Here is a 6,877-nt window from a genome sequence, read left to right as displayed (position 1 = left end):
GGAGGATGAATTTGGAATTCTACATTATGGCCTGTTACTCTTCCTGAGCAAATTCTCTGACCACAGCTCTGATGCTGGCAGTGAATGCATGACATGTTCCTCTTATGTGACAATCTCGCTCTAGGAGATGAGTGTTTGGCAGATGGAAATAAAAGTTTAAGGTGCTCAGTCGTGTCTGACTCTTTGCAACCCCATGAACTATATAGTCCATGGAATTCTCTAGGTCAGAATATTGGCTTGGGTAGCCTTTCCATTTTCCAGGGGATCTTCCTAACCCAGGGATTGAACCCAGGTCTCCAGCATTGCAGGTGGATTCTTTACCAGCTGAGCCATAGGGGAATCCCAAGAATACTGGAGTGGGTAGCTTGCCCCTTCTCCAGGGGATCTTCCCCACCCACGAATCGAACTGGGGTCTCCCATATTGCAGGCAGATTCTGTACCAACTCAGGGAAACCCTGGAAGGGCTATCAGGGAAACCCAGATAGAAGAAGGCAGCACTGGCTGTCAGTATTAGTAACTGTTGTTTAGCTGCTAAGTCATGTCCAACTCTTTATGGCCCCATAGACTGTAGCCTACCAGGCTCCTCTATCCATGGGATTTTCCAGGCAAGAGCACAGCAGTTGATCACCATTTCCTTTTCCTGGGGATCTACCCAACCTAAGGATCAAACCCATATCTTCCTGCATTGTCAAGTGGATTCTTTACCACTGAACCATCAGGGAAGCCTTGTATTAGGAACTACTTCTCTACATTTTCCTAATTTCTCTATAGCCATTTTAATGAAGTGTTAATAGGAGCTGTACTGGAGATACTATACAGGTGCAAATGTCCAAACAGACGGCACCTAGTGTACTCTTTCTTGCAGTCTTAACCAAATTTAAGATACAGATAAGCTTGAAGATTATGGTTTTTATTCTTTGATTTACTACAGTCTGTAGGGTTGCAAAGAGTCAGACATGACTGAAGCAACTTAGCACAGCACAGCAACAAATATTTATTGAGCATCTCCTTATGTCCGTCACTCTTCGAGGGTCTGAGGCTACATAAATGGACAAAACAAAGAAAAGTCACTGTCCACATGGACTGACATTAAAGTGGAAAAATGACAAAGACAGTGAAGTAGTAAATTGTATGTAATAAGTGATCATGAATGCTAATAAGCAAAATAAAGCAGTGAAGGGTATTTTGCAGTCAAAGAATTGGATATTTAAATAAAGAAGTCAAGAAAGGCCTTGGTCATCCAGACATCATTATATTTTTGCTTTGAGAATCAACTTAATGATCTAAATAGTCTCATTTTCTTGGTTAAAGTGTTTCTTCATCCTTACTATTTTAAAATGCCTTTTCCACGGTATAATCACTCTTTATCAATAAAATGCATAATAGATTGACAGGACTGTAATTTCTGTACAAATATTGCTTACTGATGTTATCAAGGGATAGAAAACAAACAAACAAACAAACATTACAAGGCAGGGTAGAAAGAAGGGTAAGGGGAACCTGGGGTGTGTTAATAGTATATAAAATAGCCCTGACAAAAATGTAGTATGTGTGGAAATTTGTGTGTGTGTAATACTTAATATTAAACAAATGAAAGAGGATTAAGTATATTTCAGATAAGACAGGACAAGTTCAAAGATACACTATTTTCTGTTAATGTTTTTCATATGCTTTATCAAGTAACACCACACCAAAAAAAATATTGGTTGGCTCTTTGATGCTATGAAAAATTGAAATGAGAGGTGGTGTAACTCCTAAACTCAGGAAGCATGTACAAGTGAGATATGACCAATAGAATTAAATGCACATAAAAACTGGTAACAGAACACAGAAAGATGACTGCGTGTGAGTGGGTGAAGTGTGCAGCAGGCGACTCTGCTCACCCCGGTAGCTGCACAGGAAGCTCTAGCTCAGCCGAGGCTGTGGTGGACGCTGTGGCTTCCAGGGGAGATGGCACTCAGCCTGTGAGGTCAACATGGGTGGAGGTGATGTTCGCTATGTGGCTGAAACAATGGCCTTTTCCCTGTAAACATGTTAACATATCTTAGCAAAGGAAATACTACAAAGTGGGTGAAATGAGGATGTTTTCCGGGGAATAAAGTGAAGAAGACATCAGTAGAGAAAGTGAGACTGGTCTTAAGATATTCACAGATACTCCAGAAAAGAGAAAGACTACGCTTTCATACTTAAAAGCATACAAAACCTGTCCATTCATACACATGTGAAGGCAAATTTAAAGCATAGGAATTATATTAATATGGATTGTATCAAAATTCAGTTAACTTTTTATTAATACTAGTAATTATACTAATACCCCTGAATTAATGGATTATATTCACATGCACAAATGTAAAATTTGGTATTACAATTAGATACACCAACAAGTTAATGACTAAAAGTGACTTTATGAATCTTGCAAATATTGAAAATCTTATTCCACCAAGGAATGGCTTCTTTAAGACTGTAATTGTTTTATTAAACATTGTAAACAGTATGTGTATATTAAGGTCTGTTAGTCCATACAGAGAAGATTACCTGCCTTTTTTTTTTCTGGTTGAAAGTGATGTATTTTAAAAGTATTTGTGTTTTTAACTAGTATAGACCAAAGAATTATATTTTATAAACTTGGAATTCACACACAAGGATAAGATTTATGGAATATTAGTATATAAAAAAGATGCTTACTTATTTTACTGAATATTTGTATTTAATTCTGTGTCTAATGTTTAGATCTTTGTTTTGATTCCAATTTTTTGAAAACAGATTTGTCAAATTTCCTGTTGCCTTAGATAAGTGAAGGTCTTTGAAGTACAAAATCAACTACAGATTCACTGAGAAAGAAATAGAAAATAGAAAAATAGAAAATACAAGACTATATTCCTGAAAGTTTGGGCTAGCAAAGTTTTAAAAATATGTGGTTTAAAATCTAGCTATATTCTAGAAAAAAAACCTCTGATCCACTACTGTAGACACTGGCATTTCAGATCATAGGCATGTGTGAACTTGGGAAGTTTGGGAAAAGTTTAGAATTTTCAAAGATTAATAATAAAGTTCAAAAATGTAAAAGAATAGTATATGCTAGTATAAGTTCCGAATAAAATTACAAAGTGTTCTATTCTTTCATAATATAGAGCAAATTTTTGCATGCCTTTTATTTACTATGTTAGAACCCAGTAAGATTGGAGATTTAATTAATGAAAATCAGCTGTATTGATTTATCATTTGGAGAAAATCTTATTACTGGAAATTTATTTACTTAGAGATGCTTATTGAAAAAGAAAATATTCATTATTAAAATACATTTTGTTACAGGGCTAAGAATTTTTAGACCTGAAAGTAAATATTGCGTTGTTGTTTAGTCACTAAGTCGTCTCCAACTGTTTTTTGTGACCCCCATGGACTGTAGCCTGCCAGGCTCCTCTATCCATGAGATTCTCCAGACAAGAATACTGGAGTGGGTTGCCATTTCCTTTTCCAGAGAATATACCCAACCCAGGGATGGAACCCTAGACTCCTACATTGGCAGGAAGATTATTTATCACCGAGTCACTAGTGAAACCCATTAAAAATAAATATTTTATTAATCTAAATGTTCAGATTGCATGTAGCTTTTGTTAGGAATTTTCTGTTTGCTATTTTTCCTCAAGAAATATTCCAATGATTTTAGCAGGTTTAAATTGGGGCATACAGTTGTCCCTCAGCATCCCTGGAGGATTGGTTCCAGGGATCCTTTGGATACCAAATTCTGCAGATGCCCAAGCCCTTTATATAAAATTGTGTGGCATTTGCATATAATCTCAGCACATCCTACATATACTTTAAATCATTTCTATATTACTTATGATATCTGATTCAATGCACATGCCGTGTAAATAGTTAAAGTACAATGTGGAAAGTGAAAGTGTTAGTCACTCATTCATGTCCCACTCTTTGCGACTCCATGGACTGAAGCTTACCAGGCTTCTCTGTCCATGGAATTCTTCAGGCAAGAATACCAGAGTGGGTAGCTATTACCTTCTCCAGGGAATCTTCCCAACCCAGGGATTGAACCCGGGTCTCTCGCATTGCAGGCAGATTGTTTACCATCTGAGCCACAAGGGAAGTACAATGTAAGCGCTTTATAAATAGTTGCTGTACATTCAAGTTTTGCTTTTTTTGAACTTTCTGAAATTTTGTTTTTCAAATACTTTCCATCAGTGGTTGGTTGAATTTATGGATGTGGAACTCATAGATACAGAGAGCCACTTATATATGAAAAGAATTTGAAAATTGATCAATTTAGTTAATTTGGTTTATACTGATGTATTTCACAAAGATTCTAACTTATACCCTGTTTTGAGGTAGGCATAGGAAATAAGAAGAAACACAGGTGTATCTTTTATACTTAACAGCAGATCTTCTGAACAGAAAAGATGCCAGGCTGTAGTCAAAAAGATTTTCACATCTTTATCTGAAGACTGTCCCTAGTTTGGGAAGATCCCCTGGAGGAGGGCACAGCAACCCACTCCAGTATTCTTGTCTGGAAAATCCCATGGATAGAGGAGCCTGTCAGGCTACACTCCATGGGGTCTCACAGAGTTGGACATGACTAAAGCAACTGAGCACGCATGCATGCCTAAGAACTAAATCAAAGTTTTTGTCAGAAAATAGCAAACATTGTTTCAAAACTGAATTGATATTGTCTGTGGTATTGCCTGTAGTAAGAGAAACTTCTGATTAGCTATTTTAAGAAGATATTGTATTTTTATCAGACTTCATCAAGTTATATTTAAATATATATATGTTATACAATATGGATTTCCCAGGTAGCTCAGAGGTAAAGAATCATCCTGCAATGTACGAAACATGAGTTTGACCCCTGAGTTGGGAAAATCCCATGTGGAAGGAAATGGCAGCCCACTCTAGAATGCTTCCCTGGGAAATCCCATGGACAGAGGAGCCTGTTAGGCTACAGTCCAGAGGGTGGCAAAAGAGTCAGACATGACTTGGTAACACAACAACAACAACATTATGTAATATATATAGGTTATATATTTTTCATATTTAGTAAAAAGTTTTATATAAATTAAAATATTTTGTTTTTCCCTTTTTTTTTGGACGAGCACGTCATTTAAAAAAATTGTCTTCATTTTATTTTTTTTTGCCTTTCTCAAAGATTAAAAATACATTTTCTGTGTTTTATTCCCTTATGTGTGCACATGCTAAGCCACTTCAGTTGTGTCCGACTCTTGGAGACCCTATGGACTATAGAAAACCATGGGATTTTCCAGGCAAGAATACTGGAGTGGGTTGCCATTCCCTCCTCCAGGGGATCTGCCTGACCCAGGCATCAAACCTGCATCTCTTAGGTCTCCTGCCTAGGCAGGCAGGGTCTTTACTGCCAGTGCAACCTGAGAAGCCCTTTATCCCGTTATACATACACTCCTGTTTAGCATTTCATTTGCCTAATATAGGGAGCTAAGTTTAATTTTCCAAGATGTAATATCTAGTTGTTTAAGCACAATTTATGGAGCGTTCGATTATTTATTTTCTGATTCACCCATTTAAGTAACATGTCTGGTTGTCTACTAAGTCAGGACCTAAAATGATAAATGGTAATGGACATATCCTTGGGGAAATTAAAATTGTTGGAGAAAATATATATCAGTCAAATAACTACAGAAATTATTTTTAGCTTTCAGTATTGATTATTACCTCAAAAAAAGGTAAATTATCAACCTGGTACTATGAGAAATAATATACAGGTAACTGACTTAGTGTCGGAGTTCCCTGAAGAGCTCTAAGGGAGTATAGCTTGGAACAAGTATTTTACAAACTGAATTGTTTCAGTCAGTTAGGTAAAGAAAAGGACAAAGAACGATTTAGGCAAGAATATTAGGATGTGTGAAGACCCAGTGATGTTAGGAAAAATGGTTCATTTAATTAAAGAGGAATGATGCAGCAAGAGCAAAACGATAGAAGAAAGTGTATAACACTTTCAAAGACTAGGCCATAGCAGAGGCAGGCAATTTGAGAATAATTTCTTATTTAAAATAGGTCAAATCTTGTAACTGATCTAGATAAACAAACAGTAAATTGGGGGAATTCCAGATTCCTTACTCTTTCAACAAGTTGAAAAATGGTGACCTTCACTAACATAAGAACATATGTGGGATGATGATATTGTTTACTTTGTTTCATTTTTGAGGTGTGGAGTTTTAGTTGTTAATATTTAGGACATTTGAGGAGATGCTAACTGACAAAGAATAAGTGAACTGAAACCTAAAGAAGAAATCTTCTCAGCACGTGCACATGTGTAAACACATGATAAGTAGTAATTGAGACAAGGACGGTGGATGAAGAGACCAAGAAAATATAAAGAAGAAATGGTTAAGAAGAAAGAAGTGGTGAATGGGATTGAATTCTATTAAAAGTTCAACTAAAAGAGAAATAAAGGATCCATTTAGTGAAGCAGAGATCACTTATGATCTAACAGTGTGCTGATACCAAGGAGTCATTAGGTAGGAGTTAGAATGCAATGGCTTGAGAAATGAGAATAAAATATAATAAATAGTGATGAAATTCAATGGCACTTTGAGAATGTTTCTAAGAGTGATAGAGAGCAAAGATAGTACTTTTTATTGGGATTGAGGTCTAATGATGATGAAAATTGTGTGTAATTTTAAACTGATGTGAAGGATAGTACTAAGAAGATACTGAATATTCAAGAAGAAAGCAGAGTGATAAATAGTGTGTGATTCTTGGTCAGTGGAGAGGTAGATTCAAATATAATTGAAATCGGCTTTATTGAAGAGGAAAGAAATCACCTCTGTTGAACAGGAAAGAAGATAAGATGCATGCATATACACAGAGAAAGATAAGGTAATCTGTTAGTTTT

This window comes from Bos mutus, chromosome 5 (genome assembly GCF_027580195.1).
Source record: "Bos mutus isolate GX-2022 chromosome 5, NWIPB_WYAK_1.1, whole genome shotgun sequence".
Taxonomy (NCBI): domain Eukaryota; kingdom Metazoa; phylum Chordata; class Mammalia; order Artiodactyla; family Bovidae; genus Bos; species Bos mutus.
This window is presented reverse-complemented; position numbering follows the sequence as displayed.